The sequence below is a fragment of the Lissotriton vulgaris genome, unplaced genomic scaffold, assembly GCF_964263255.1.
Source record: "Lissotriton vulgaris unplaced genomic scaffold, aLisVul1.2 SCAFFOLD_831, whole genome shotgun sequence".
In the NCBI taxonomy this organism is placed as follows: Eukaryota; Metazoa; Chordata; class Amphibia; order Caudata; family Salamandridae; genus Lissotriton; species Lissotriton vulgaris.
The window spans coordinates 598,618-614,206 of NW_028244772.1; the positions used below are offsets into that span (position 1 = coordinate 598,618).

Here is a 15,589-nt window from a genome sequence, read left to right on the forward strand (position 1 = left end):
AACTAATGTGGTTTAATTATTCTCATATCAAAAGAAGGACAACGTCCACGCGCCAAAAAGCGTCTGAACATATAAATAATTCCCATCACATTATCCACCCACCCGCCTCCAACATTTCAAGCAACTAACCCGCGAAGGCTGAAGCTGCTGCTTTTAAAGGCACAAAAAAAACACATTCCCTCAGTGCAGGAAGTGATGTCACTGAAGGCCCAGCCAATGGAAGCACGAGAAAGAGTTCAAACTGGCGCCAAACTCACCTGGCATTAATTATGCAAATGAGGCAGGTACATAGGCGGCGAGGCTCCGCGCGCGCGGGTTTGATCCCTCAGTAGCGCCTCGAGTGTGTCCGTGTCAGGGACACAGCGCACGGAGCTCCACGGCGCCCAGAAGCCCAGCACGGAGCCCCACAGCGCCCAGAAGCCCAGCACGGAGCCCTCCTGAAGCCCAGCACGGAGCCCCACGGCGCCCAGAAGCCCAGCACGGAGCCCCACAGCGCCCAGAAGCCCAGCACGGAGCCCCACAGCGCCCAGAAGCCCAGCACGGAGCCCCACAGCGCCCAGAAGCCCAGCACGGAGCCCCACAGCGCCCAGAAGCCCAGCACGGAGCCCCACGGCGTCCTGAAGCCCTGCACGGAGTTCTTTCATGGTGAGTAGCGCCTCCGAGGGGGTCATCAGGGCCGGAGTGGCCGGTAGATGCGTCCCCCCCCCCCCCCCCCTGACCTGGGGGGTCCGTCGCGGCCCCTGAACTTTCTATAATCCTCCCGTCCATCTCCCCCCAGGGCCGGCGTCAGTCTGGTGCAGAGCGGGGGGGGGGAGGGGGCTCCATGCCTGGGGGGCCACACTTACAAGACTGACCCTGCCTGCGCTTCATCAGTCTCAATGTCAGGAGTCGAAATGTCGTTTTCAGGGTCTTTAGAAGTTTAATTGAGTTTTGGGGCTGGAGGTGGGCAGCAAACACGTGAACAGGGAGAGCGAGCCGAGCCCGGGCTCTGGCTCGGCTCGAAGAACCCATGGACGGTCCGAGCCCTGAAACATCACGTAACATATGATACACTTTTTAAAATGTTGATGAGACTGTTTCTTTAACACAGGAAAGCTTTGATCTAATTATGTCACAATCTAGCGCTGCACTAAGAAGCACTTGTTAAAAGTGTTAGGGCCTTATTTATGAAGGCCTTGCGCCGCCGGGGCGCCACTTTTAACATGGTAAAAAGAGACGCCCCGGCGGCGCAAGGCCTTCATAAATAGGGCTCCCGGTTTTCCGTTTTTACGGATATTTACATATAAATACAGACGGAAATCTATATTTCCTTTGTCTGTATTTATATATAGAAACGGCAAAACACTGGCAAATGTTGCCGCGCTGCCGCTGCCTAAATTCCTTTTGATCACTTCCAATCAGTCTTTTGGCGCCCTCCTGTGGACAAATTTGCACAGGGTCTTTGAAGTACAGCCGAGGATCCCTGTTCAGTCATCATGTGGGTGAGGGGGAGGTGGGGGCTGTTGTTTATGTTGAAATTACTGTGTGTGCTGAATGCCACAGGGTGCCTTTGTTTAACCTCATGCTAAGTAGGCCATCAATCGTGGAATGGCGCGACGGCGGGCCCTTTTCCTCCACCATCGCGATAAACAAAGGCACCCTGTGGCATTCAGCACACACATAACAAAAAGACGGCTGGGGTGACAGTCAACACAAGAGGATCTAACACCTCTAACACCTTGATTGAAAACGGAAAGCCGCTCATCAGCCCAAGAGCCTAGATAGGCAGCACAGTACACCACCACCTCGCTTCTAAAAAGGAGAAAATGTAGAGCAGCTGTGTCTTTTTCCCTTACTGAAAAACCCAGCGTAAAACACAGAAAAAATATTCACTTCAGTTTAGGAAAAAATTAGGCAATACATTTTAAACAATGCACACCGTTCAATTACAATTTGCGGGTGTCATGCGACAGTAGGTTTAAACACCAGCAAAATGTGCATCTCACCTGCGTGTCAGTTTAATTTTACAAGAAACACTTCTCTCGTGGCTGTGAGAGAAGAACTCTTTCTTGCACAGCACTATTAGTTAACGAGAGTGAACTGTCACCTCATGGTCTTTTAATTTGTAGCCGCACCATTAACCACCAAGTGACATGCTGAAACAGTGCCCATGCCACAGCACTGCAGTACAGTGATTAGGTTTGTGCAGCAGTGCTGCACTTGCGGGCTTCAGTATAAGCCTTGATACATAGCTCAGTTGGCTCACTTAAGGGCACTGCATGCTGCTTTGAGGACCATAATTTCAATCTGTGGTTGACGTACTAGTGTCTTTGCCAAGGTAATGTATTCAAGGTGTAAAACATGTTTTCAGGAGCACCAAAGACACTGTAGTTTCTGCATAAATCCCATGCAAATGGGGTGTGACTTTCAACACATTCCACATAAGAACACTGCCTAATTTGAAGTATTCAAACGTTTCCCTTAAAGTATACTGCTAACCCTTCTATATCTGACGTCATCGGGTATTTTTTTATGTGTTCGTTGTATATCCCAATAGTTGTGTTAGTTGTTGCCTTTTAAGCCAGGCGGACACTTTCTGTCCAATGGCTACCTGTGTTCTTGTTTAAGGAAGTATATTTTTTCTATTAAATCCTGTATTAATTTAAGTCGTTCCTACACTGTCTCGTGAAGTTTATGCTGCAATGGAGACCTGCAGTTGGGCTGCAGAGTGTGACAGGGCCTGCTTGTTGCCGCAGCTCTACGTTGCCAGACTCACAAACAGTAATTGCCTGAGTGACGGTATAATATCCTAGTTGCACTTGCTATGGTGTCTGCTTTGCTTATTTAGGCTAGCGCAGGTCATCAAATATCAGATCAACGGTTCGTCTTCTGAGCAGCTGCAGTGCCTGCCTTCCCTCTGTTACGGAGAACTGCAGGCATTCAGTCTGTCACCGGTTAGTGCCCTTCCATTTCTGGTTCTTTGCAGCAGTTTCAAGATCTTCTTAAGAGTTTCTTGTTGCTCAAATGGGTGTACATTTCTGATATTTGAATTGTTTCACTCGCCATTATTACTTGATTTTGCTCATGAGACGGTGTCACTCATAGTTGTTGAAATGTCACTCATAATTTCACTGAAATTATGGAATTGTCACACATAGCAATCTGAAACCTTGGCAGCTATGACAATATGGATCCCTTCTTTGAAGTGAACAGGGAATGGCGCGATTAGAACGTAATTGCAGCTTTCATTCTGCGGTGTGTCACATACCGACCCCCTAATAGAGCCGCATTTAAACAATGTTCCTTTATTGGGGGCTGCTGAAGCGATCCCACTTCACTCAGAATGTCTTGTGAACAGAATTCCCCTAGGGTGGAAAAGTTTCCTGCTTTCTCTCACAGGTTAAAACTGTACATGTGTGACATTGCAGGTCTCCCGACCCCACAGGGACTCTTCCAAGCTATGGCTCACTCAAGGGTCACAGTACTTCTCACGCCCAAAAACATTTCTCTTTCGATGGAGCTTCCAAAACCATGTCAATGTTTTTACTAAAAAAAGGAAAGGTTTTACTAGACAAATAGAGTACTCCAAACTTAATTTGACGTTTTAAACAAAACTAGGACATGGGAACAGACCGATGCTACGAGCAAGTCTAGGTTTTTTAACACTTTTAGGGACACAAAATACAACTTCTGCTTTACAGCAGTTTCACTACCGAGAGATATGACATGCCAGGGTTTTGAAATGGGCCGTGACCACTACATATACTAATTCAAAGCTGTGGATTTTTTTAAACACTGGCAAATTCTTGAAACCATTTCTGGAGGGTGTAAGCTCCCCAAACTATGATTTGAAAGCCTTGACGGGGACATATTGATAGGAAGTGACAAGCACAACCAAAAGTCGGGAGTCCAGAGTGTGGTGTCATAAATGACATTTAATGAATCTGATCAATATTAAGGGCTACTTACACCAGTGCAGCCGCCACTGCAACATCTGCTGGAGGATCGCCACAGCCTTGGTGAGCCTGCCCGCCTGATACAAACACAAACTCGAGAGGCACCCAGAAGTTTTCAAAGACAGTGTAGCCATGCTCCATTATCTGGAACAGTGTCTTCGCCACACAGTGCTAAAATAGCATGCGTAGCCGCAGTGAGGGCCTGGGCCGTCACTCTCTTGGTGCGAGCGCAGTGTGAATATGAGTGCTTTGGGTATTCCGCCTGGGAATGGGGATGTATGTGTGGAATATTGTGTTGCTGCTGCTAAGTACAGATGACAACTATGGCAGAAGCTTTGGAAAGTTCCGTAAGAGATGTGTACAATGACAAAGTTTTCAGAGGAATGTATTGTTTTGACCTATAACAACCGGGTGCTGGTGTGCATTGTCAATTTAAATAAATGCGGAAAAATACTAGTTGTAGCGGCGTCTTTTGCTTGTGGCAAAAATAAATGTGGATAAATACAGAAAAAATGCTCAAAAAATAAATATGGATAAATACAGACGGAAATGGCAAAAAAATAAATACCATAAAACCGGGAGCCCTATTCATAAATAAGGCCCTTAGGGGCAGATTTATGAAGGCCTTGCGCCGCCGGTGCGTCACTTATTACCATGTTAAAAGAGACGCCCCGGCGGCGCAAGGCCTTCATAAATAAGGCCCTTAGGGGCAGATTTATGAAGGCCTTGCGCCGCCGGGGCGCCACTTTTAACATGGTAAAAAGAGACGCCCCGGCGGCGCAAGGCCTTCATAAATAAGGCCCTTAGGGGCAGATTTATGAAGGCCTTGCGCCGCCGGTGCGTCACTTATTACCATGTTAAAAGTGACGCCCCGGCGGCGCAAGGCCTTCATAAATCTGCCCCTAGCATGAGCTTTTAGTCAGTCGTTCCTCGCTGCCTCACACTGGGGGCGGCGCTATCAGTGAACCAACAGGCGAGACAGGTGCCAAGTGGACCCTGTATGTGCCCAGATTATTATAGCGCAACATTAGTATTTTTAATTCACACAATAGCTTTTGTATAGGTGGTTTTCTGATTTATGGATTTGAAAAGTGCTTTCATGCGCATATATGAAGGAAATCGAGTTTCGGTGAAATCCAATATTTGCCCGAAGCTCCCGCAGCTTCAGTGGAGAAGCTGCGATGGATCCAGGTTTTGTGGTCATTTTGGACAAATCATCGCTGAATGGCTGTTTGTCTCCTATGTCGATGCTTTGTTTTTACCTCCTAAGGTTTCTATAGTGTGACCTCTAGCTGAGCTATCGAAGCGCTTCACATGAACAGCAGTCACATTGTACAAGGTCACATTCATGTCTTTGAGGCACTTGAGATTTGCCAGAGTGACAGGATGCTGAGCCAATCAATGACTCGAACCGAGCTCGACCAGTTCCAAAGTTGCAAGCTCTGGCTGGTATGCCACATCCTGGGTAGATGGAGGGTGGCGGGCAGAACGCACATAATAGCTCGGCCCACTGAGCCCGACACTCCAGCAGGACCTCAAGCGGGGCCAGAGCCAGGCTCGAGCCAGGGCCAGGCTTCAGGCTCGAGCCAGAACCAGGGTCAGGGCCAGGCTCGAGCCAGAGCCAGGCTTCATGCTCGAGCCAGAACCAGGGTCAGGGCCAGGCTCGAGCCAGGGCCAGGCTTCAGGCCAGGCTCGAGCCAGAGCCAGGCTCGAGCCAGGGCCAGGCTTCAGGCTCGAGCCAGAACCAGGGTCAGGGCCAGGCTTCAGACTTGGGCCAGGCTTCAGGCTCGAACCAGAGCCAGGGCCAGGCTCGAGCCAGGGCCAGGCTTCAGGCCAGGCTCGAGCCAGGGCCAGAGCCAGGCTCGAGCCAGGGCCAGAGCCAGGCTTCATACTCGAGCCAGAACCAGGGTCAGGGCCAGGCTTCAGACTCGGGCCAGGGCCAGGCTTCAGGCTCGAGCCAGAGCAGGCTCCAGCCTTGGCGAAGCTTTCAGCGCCCGTCTTCCTAGTGCCAGATGTCCAGGCTTCGGTGTGGTACCGGGACCTCCTTCACCTTAAGCTGCTCTTGCAGTCGGCTCGGAGTGCTGCTGCTGCTGGAGCCGAGCCTGCTGGAAGTGATGAGCTGTGCTGTGGCGTACGGGCCTCAGCTGCCGCTCTAAAGTAACTCTCCAGATGCTGTGCGCCTGTTTGAAGCAGAGATGACGCACATCTTGGGATTACAGATGTGACAAATATTGGACCCACAGTGGCCCAAACAAACCCTTGGCCCATCCAGACCAAAACTCCTAGAACCGGGCCTGGTCCACTGGGGGGGCCACACTTACAAGACTGACCCTGCCTGGGGGGGGGGCGGGGGCGCTGCATGCTTGGGGTGGGGGCTCCATGCCTGGGGGGCCGGGGCGTCTATTCCTGGAGGGTCACACTCACAAGACTGACCCTGCCTGGGGGTCCCATACCTGGGGGGCCGGGGGGAGATGTCTCCATGCCTCGGGGGGGGGGGGCGAGGATGTCTTCATGCCTGGGGGGGGGGCGGGGGCGCTGCATGCTTGGGGTGGGGGCTCCATGCCTGGGGGGCCGGGGAGTCTATTCCTGGAGGGTCACACTCACAAGACTGACCCTGCCTGGGGGGCCGGGGGGAGATGTCTCCATGCCTCGGGGGGGGGGGGGGGGAGCGCGGGGCGGGGGTGCACGCACGGAGGAAGATCACACGCAAACTAGCACCACGAATTGAACATTAGACCTAGAAAGGAAGTCCACAGAAAAAGGATTTAATTGCACAATAATGAATGAAAAAGCAACTTGCATTTCAAATGCAGTAAATGCCCGGGAGGGGGGGTGGAGGCTGCATTGTGACAAGATACTGTCTTTGAGAGAGCTCAGGGTGTGCAGGCGCCTGCTGCAGACCTCTCAGCCCCCCTCCCCCCCTGCCCCCCTCTACTGCATATACTAGTGATTAGAGTTATCTCTATATACATAGGGAAGGGATACGAATGGATATACTCTAAGAGTCACACAGGAATGGTAGAGTACAAAGGTCTACGCATATACTAGTGATTAGAGTTATCTCTATATACATAGGGAAGGGATACGAATGGATATACTCTAAGAGTCACATAGGAATGGTGGAGAGTACAAAGGTCTACTGCATATACTAGTGATTAGAGTTATCTCTATATACATAGGGAAGGGATACCAATGGATATACTCTAAGAGTCACATAGGAATGGTAGAGAGTACAAAGGTCTACTGCATATACTAGTGATTAGAGTTATCTCTATATACATATGGAAGGGATATGAATGGATATACTCTAAGAGTCATAGGAATGGTAGAGAGTACAAAGGTCTACGCATACACTAGTGATTAGAGTTATCTCTATATACATAGGGAAGGGATACGAATGGATATACTGTAAGCGTCACACAGGAATGGTAGAGTACAAAGGTCTACACATACACTAGTGATTAGAGTTATCTCTATATACATAGGGAAGGGATACGAATGGATATACTGTAAGAGTCACACAGGAATGGTAGAGTACAAAGGTCTACGCATATACTAGTGATTAGAGTTATCTCTATATACATAGGGAAAGGGATACGAATGGATATACTGTAAGAGTCACACAGGAATGGTAGAGTACAAAGGTCTACGCATATACTAGTGATTAGAGTTCTCTATATACATAGGGAAGGGATACGAATGGATATACTGTAAGAGTCACATAGGAATGGTAGAGTACAAAGGTCTACGCATATACTAGTGATTAGAGTTATCTCTATAAACATAGGGAAGGGATACAAATGGATATACTCTAAGAGTCACATAGGAATGGTAGAGAGTACAAAGGTCTACGCATATACTAGTGATTAGAGTTATCTCTATATACATAGGGAAGGGATACGAATGGATATACTCTAAGAGTCACATAGGAATGGTAGAGAGTACAAAGGTCTACGCATATACTAGTGATTAGTGTTATCTCTATATACATAAGGAAGGGATACGAATGGATATACTCTAAGAGTCACATAGGAATGGTAGAGAGTACAAAGGTCTACGCATATACTAGTGATTAGTGTTATCTCTATATACATAGGGAAGGGATACCAATGGATATACTCTAAGAGTCACATAGGAATGGTAGAGAGTACAAAGGTCTACTGCATATACTAGTGATTAGAGTTATCTCTATATACATAGGGAAGGGATACGAATGGATATACTCTAAGAGTCACATAGGAATGGTAGAGAGTACAAAGGTCTACGCATATACTAGTGATTAGTGTTATCTCTATATACATAAGGAAGGGATACGAATGGATATACTCTAAGAGTCACATAGGAATGGTAGAGAGTACAAAGGTCTACGCATATACTAGTGATTAGTGTTATCTCTATATACATAGGGAAGGGATACCAATGGATATACTCTAAGAGTCACATAGGAATGGTAGAGAGTACAAAGGTCTACTGCATATACTAGTGATTAGAGTTATCTCTATATACATAGGGAAGGGATACGAATGGATATACTCTAAGAGTCACATAGGAATGGTAGAGAGTACAAAGGTCTACGCATATACTAGTGATTAGATTTATCTCTATATACATAGGGAAGGGATATGAATGGATATACTCTAAGAGTCATAGGAATGGTAGAGAGTACAAAGGTCTACGCATACACTAGTGATTAGAGTTATCTCTATATACATAGGGAAGGGATACAAATGGATATACTCTAAGAGTCACACAGGAATGGTAGAGTACAAAGGTCTACGCATATACTAGTGATTAGAGTTATCTCTATATACATAGGGAAGGGATACGAATGGATATACTGTAAGAGTCACACAGGAATGGTAGAGAGTACAAAGGTCTACGCATATACTAGTGATTAGAGTTCTCTATATACATAGGGAAGGGATACGAATGGATATACTGTAAGAGTCACACAGGAATGGTAGAGTACAAAGGTCTACGCAATACTAGTGATTAGAGTTATCTCTATATACATAGGGAAGGGATACGAATGGATATACTCTAAGAGTCACATAGGAATGGTAGAGAGTACAAAGGTCTGCATATACTAGTGATTAGAGTTATCTCTATATACATATGGAAGGGATATGAATGGATATACTCTAAGAGTCATAGGAATGGTAGAGAGTACAAAGGTCTACGCATATACTAGTGATTAGAGTTATCTCTATATACATAGAGAAGGGATACAAATGGATATACTGTAAGAGTCACATAGGAATGGTAGAGAGTACAAAGGTCTACGCATACACTAGTGATTAGAGTTATCTCTATATACATAGGGAAGGGATACGAATGGATATACTCTAAGAGTCACACAGGAATGGTAGAGTACAAAGGTCTACGCATATACTAGTGATTAGAGTTATCTCTATATACATAGGGAAAGGGATACGAATGGATATACTGTAAGAGTCACACAGGAATGGTAGAGTACAAAGGTCTACGCATATACTAGTGATTAGAGTTATCTCTATATACATAGGGAAGGGATACCAATGGATATACTCCTAAGAGTCACATAGGAATGGTAGAGAGTACAAAGGTCTACTGCATATACTAGTGATTAGAGTTATCTCTATATACATATGGAAGGGATATGAATGGATATACTCTAAGAGTCATAGGAATGGTAGAGAGTACAAAGGTCTACGCATACACTAGTGATTAGAGTTATCTCTATATACATAGGGAAGGGATACGAATGGATATACTGTAAGCGTCACACAGGAATGGTAGAGTACAAAGGTCTACACATACACTAGTGATTAGAGTTATCTCTATATACATAGGGAAGGGATACGAATGGATATACTGTAAGAGTCACACAGGAATGGTAGAGTACAAAGGTCTACGCATATACTAGTGATTAGAGTTATCTCTATATACATAGGGAAAGGGATACGAATGGATATACTGTAAGAGTCACACAGGAATGGTAGAGTACAAAGGTCTACGCATATACTAGTGATTAGAGTTCTCTATATACATAGGGAAGGGATACGAATGGATATACTGTAAGAGTCACATAGGAATGGTAGAGTACAAAGGTCTACGCATATACTAGTGATTAGAGTTATCTCTATAAACATAGGGAAGGGATACAAATGGATATACTCTAAGAGTCACATAGGAATGGTAGAGAGTACAAAGGTCTACGCATATACTAGTGATTAGAGTTATCTCTATATACATAGGGAAGGGATACGAATGGATATACTCTAAGAGTCACATAGGAATGGTAGAGAGTACAAAGGTCTACGCATATACTAGTGATTAGTGTTATCTCTATATACATAAGGAAGGGATACGAATGGATATACTCTAAGAGTCACATAGGAATGGTAGAGAGTACAAAGGTCTACGCATATACTAGTGATTAGTGTTATCTCTATATACATAGGGAAGGGATACCAATGGATATACTCTAAGAGTCACATAGGAATGGTAGAGAGTACAAAGGTCTACTGCATATACTAGTGATTAGAGTTATCTCTATATACATAGGGAAGGGATACGAATGGATATACTCTAAGAGTCACATAGGAATGGTAGAGAGTACAAAGGTCTACGCATATACTAGTGATTAGTGTTATCTCTATATACATAAGGAAGGGATACGAATGGATATACTCTAAGAGTCACATAGGAATGGTAGAGAGTACAAAGGTCTACGCATATACTAGTGATTAGTGTTATCTCTATATACATAGGGAAGGGATACCAATGGATATACTCTAAGAGTCACATAGGAATGGTAGAGAGTACAAAGGTCTACTGCATATACTAGTGATTAGAGTTATCTCTATATACATAGGGAAGGGATACGAATGGATATACTCTAAGAGTCACATAGGAATGGTAGAGAGTACAAAGGTCTACGCATATACTAGTGATTAGATTTATCTCTATATACATAGGGAAGGGATATGAATGGATATACTCTAAGAGTCATAGGAATGGTAGAGAGTACAAAGGTCTACGCATACACTAGTGATTAGAGTTATCTCTATATACATAGGGAAGGGATACAAATGGATATACTCTAAGAGTCACACAGGAATGGTAGAGTACAAAGGTCTACGCATATACTAGTGATTAGAGTTATCTCTATATACATAGGGAAGGGATACGAATGGATATACTGTAAGAGTCACACAGGAATGGTAGAGAGTACAAAGGTCTACGCATATACTAGTGATTAGAGTTCTCTATATACATAGGGAAGGGATACGAATGGATATACTGTAAGAGTCACACAGGAATGGTAGAGTACAAAGGTCTACGCAATACTAGTGATTAGAGTTATCTCTATATACATAGGGAAGGGATACGAATGGATATACTCTAAGAGTCACATAGGAATGGTAGAGAGTACAAAGGTCTGCATATACTAGTGATTAGAGTTATCTCTATATACATATGGAAGGGATATGAATGGATATACTCTAAGAGTCATAGGAATGGTAGAGAGTACAAAGGTCTACGCATATACTAGTGATTAGAGTTATCTCTATATACATAGAGAAGGGATACAAATGGATATACTGTAAGAGTCACATAGGAATGGTAGAGAGTACAAAGGTCTACGCATACACTAGTGATTAGAGTTATCTCTATATACATAGGGAAGGGATACGAATGGATATACTCTAAGAGTCACACAGGAATGGTAGAGTACAAAGGTCTACGCATATACTAGTGATTAGAGTTATCTCTATATACATAGGGAAGGGATACGAATGGATATACTGTAAGAGTCACACAGGAATGGTAGAGAGTACAAAGGTCTACGCATATACTAGTGATTAGAGTTATCTCTATATACATAGGGAAGGGATACAAATGGATATACTGTAAGCGTCACACATGAATGTTAGAGTACAAAGGTTCTACGCATATACTAGTGATTAGAGTTATCTCTATATACATAGGGAAGGGATACGAATGGATATACTGTAAGAGTCACATAGGAATGGTAGAGAGTACAAAGGTCTACGCATATACTAGTGATTAGTTCAAAGTTTCAAAAGTTTTTTATTTTTGTTACGGTACTCTTACGAGGACCACAAATAAAATATACATTTATACATTCCATATTAATACATTTTCAATGAGATTTTCAAAAACTTAAAAATTCTGTAACAAACGAATTTATTAGGGGGGCTTTTACATAGTGATAAAAAGTCTTGTGAGCTAGTGATCCTGCAGGACCGGTAGATGGGCTTAAGACATGTTGACCTTGCATTTACAATTTCTGCATTAGGGCATATAAAAAATAAGTGTTCCAAATTTTGGTTGCCTCCTTGACAAAGGGTACAAAGGGCAGAGCTGTCGGGCCTCCAAGAGGAAGTAAAGGTTTGTACAGGAAGTGTTCCAAGGCGCAACATCATAATTGCACGCCTTGCGCCATGTTGAAGAGTATACTCTAGGTAAGGCTGACGTTGTTTGTATTCCTGCGAGGCTACATAAAATTTATATGATGATAGTCTATTACAATGAGAGTGATCAATCTCGTAGCTCAATTTGGGAGTGAAGTTTTTTAGAAAAAGTTTGAGTTGAGCTGGTGACCACGTAGACAAAATTTCCACATTGACTTTTGCAAGCTGTAGAGCCTCTCGCATATTTTTAGTAAAGGTAGTATGAGTAGAGCTACTCTCGAATGTCTCTACTTTTAGCAATCTTCTTAAAGTACCTTCTTTTGAAAGAAGAAGATTATGGGCCCACCTTATGATGCTCGCTATAGCTGTAGCATATGCGCTCGTGATGGTACATTCCAGTCTCAATGCCTGTATTGGGGTAGATGTTGAAATCTTCAGTAGTTTTTTCAATATTCTTCCTTCTGTTAAATCCATATATGACCATTGATTTAGAGGAATATATTCCGATGCATAGGACAGGACCGGTGTGATTTTAGCTCGATAGACTTGAATCAGTGCAGAGAAATGTCTATGTCCAGTGGCCGAATATAAGCGTGACAAGGCCCCAGCATGCAGATCACTTTTCCTTTTCAGGTGGTTGATTTGATTGATGTTGCTCATGTTTTGTGAGAAAATTCTACCCAGATATGTATACTCCTTTACTTGTTCTAGTTTCTCACCTCCCAGCTTCCATTCGTACCGGACCCTTTTCTTCTGATATGAAAAGGCAACCACTTTTGTTTTGTTCGTATTTGGGATTAGATAATTTTTCCTTGAGTACTTAAATAAAATATCTAAAAGATTTTGTAGTCCGAAAGGTGTTAGGTCAAACATGACTATATCGTCTGCATACAGCAGGGAATGGATATATTCAGTGGCTATCTTAGGAGGAGTACATATCTCTTGCTGCAGTTCGGAAGGTAGGTCACTTAAATACAGTGAGAATAAAATTGGAGCCAAGAGGCACCCTTGTTTCAGGCCATTTGATGTTCGTATTACCTTCGATAGGCCCTTGTCACTTCCCATTTGGACGCGGCACCAGGTGTCACTGTGTAGATTCACTATCAGATGTAATAGCTGCTCCGGGATCCCCATTATTCTCAATTTTGACCACAGGGTCGGTCTATCCACTCGATCGAAGGCTGTCGAGTAGTCAATGAATGCTGCGTAAATAGTTTGTTTTTTCCCTGTTGCGTACTTATCTAAAATAGTTTGGAAGATTGCTACATTGTCAGTGACAGAATGGTGTGGGCGAAATCCGGACTGAAATTTAGGAATTAGACCTAATGAGAAAGCCCAATTTTTCAGCCTATCCAGGATTTCTGCTGCAAAAATCTTCCCAGCAGCGTCCATGAGGGCAATTTGCCTATAATTTCCCGGTGTGTTTCTTTTTCCTTTTTTGAAAATCGGATTATGATACTTCCTTTCCAGGAATTTGGCATTTGACCACTGTCGAATACATAGTTAAATAGCGGCGAGAGCACCGTTCCCCACTCTTTATGGTCAATTTGGTAAACTTTGACAGGTATCTGATCGGGGCCAGGTGCACCTGTGCTCCTTGCCTTCCTGATATTCATAGAGACTGACACTGCCGACGTTTTATTGATCTTAATATCTTTAGTTTCCACGATTTCTCCTCCTACTTCTTCATTTTTAATATATTGATTCTGTTTGTATAGTTCACGTAGGTATATGTCCCAGTTTTCTTCTGATACAGGTGTAGCCTCCAGCTTTTTTTTGGATCCTGTCATTGTTGCGATCAGTGACCAATATTTACGTTGATTATTATGTTTAGCTGCTAGCTGGATTTCAGTCCAATTAAAGTCCTGCTTCAGTTTTTTCTGTTAAGTTTTTTCTCGTCGTATTTGATTCTTTAATCTATTGATTTCCTTTTTGTTTACTGACGAGAATTCCAGATACTGGGCGCGTATCAGTCTATTGATTTGTTTTACGACTGGTTGATTCCAGTTTTTATTCTTGTTTTTCCATTTTCTTTTTGCTGGTCTGTGGTATTCTAGCTTACTTTGCAGAGCTTGTTTGAGATTATTCGTTAGATGTTCAAAGTTCTTTACAGGGTCATCTGAATATATGTTGGTCAATATATTGGTTTCAGTAATTAGTTGCCGCAAATATTCCAGATTTTCTGTCCCCCAGTAAATGCGACGCCTAGTTGTGTTTACTTCCGTTTTTTCTGTAAGAAATAGTGGCTGGTTATAAAAAGAGGACGGTGCAATCCAGTGGGTTGAAAGGTTTAAAAGAGCGTGATCACTTTCTGCAGTGAATATTATCGAAAGTTGACTCATTTGTTCTTTTCCTTCGATCCCGCATATAAAGTAATCAATAGTTGAAGGAGATCCATTTCCTTGCCGTGTGTATGTTGCTGGTATATCACCATTGATGTTACCGTTTAATATAATCCCATTAATGCCAGAGAGAAAAGCTAGTAGTGCTCGTCCCCTCTTATCCGATTTAGTTCCTTTTGGGAATTCAGGGAGTGATGATTCCAGAGATTCCTCTTTGAGGAGACGAGCCCATTTCTTTATCTCGCAGTTAGAAATTTTAGCATTCAAGTCCCCCATTATGAGGTATGGCAAGTGAGATTGATCATCAATTATATGAGTGATAATTTCCATTAGGCGGTCAAACAGCAAATCATTATTATTACTGCTTGGAGGTGCGTAAATATTGAAAAGTAATATTTTTTCTAGTTTGGCTGAGGCATGGGTTCTAAGGGATACTTTTAAACATTGTAGATTGTCTGTGTTTGTGTTAATTATTTCCTGTGACCAAGAGTGATCTTCTTTTAATAATATTGCCAGACCACCCTTGGCATGTCCCCTTCTTGATCTTTTTGCCAATGTTTCGTATACATAGTATCCTCTTTGAGTAAAGGTATTGATTAACCATGTTTCCTGGAGGGCAATGATATCAGGGGAATTTTTAATTGAATGTTTCATTTTTATATCAGTTTTCCCTGCCAGGTTCCAGGACAATAGCGTCAGACCTTTGCTAAACTTTGCGTTGTTGTGAATTTACCATTTTTTTGCTGTTTAAGGTTTCTGATAACCATGCCCATGATTTTATTGAGTTCTCAGTGTTGCTAAAGGTGGGATTCCGAGACCAGACTGACCTCTCTCCTTGAATTACTTGTATTTTAAGTAGATCTTTCCTCATAGTACTTGATGCTAGGTCTCC

The 15,589-nt window shown here is 43.5% G+C and overlaps 1 long non-coding RNA gene across 1 annotated transcript in view; it reads left to right on the forward strand.

The window, feature by feature from the left end:
* Positions 1-299: 299 nt before the first annotated feature.
* LOC147666752 (uncharacterized) overlaps positions 300-15,589 on the forward strand; it is a 78,558-nt gene continuing 63,268 nt past the window's right edge. The window contains exon 1 of the long non-coding RNA XR_015304737.1: positions 300-645. This is a non-coding gene — a long non-coding RNA (uncharacterized LOC147666752). The remainder of the gene's footprint in view (positions 646-15,589) is intronic.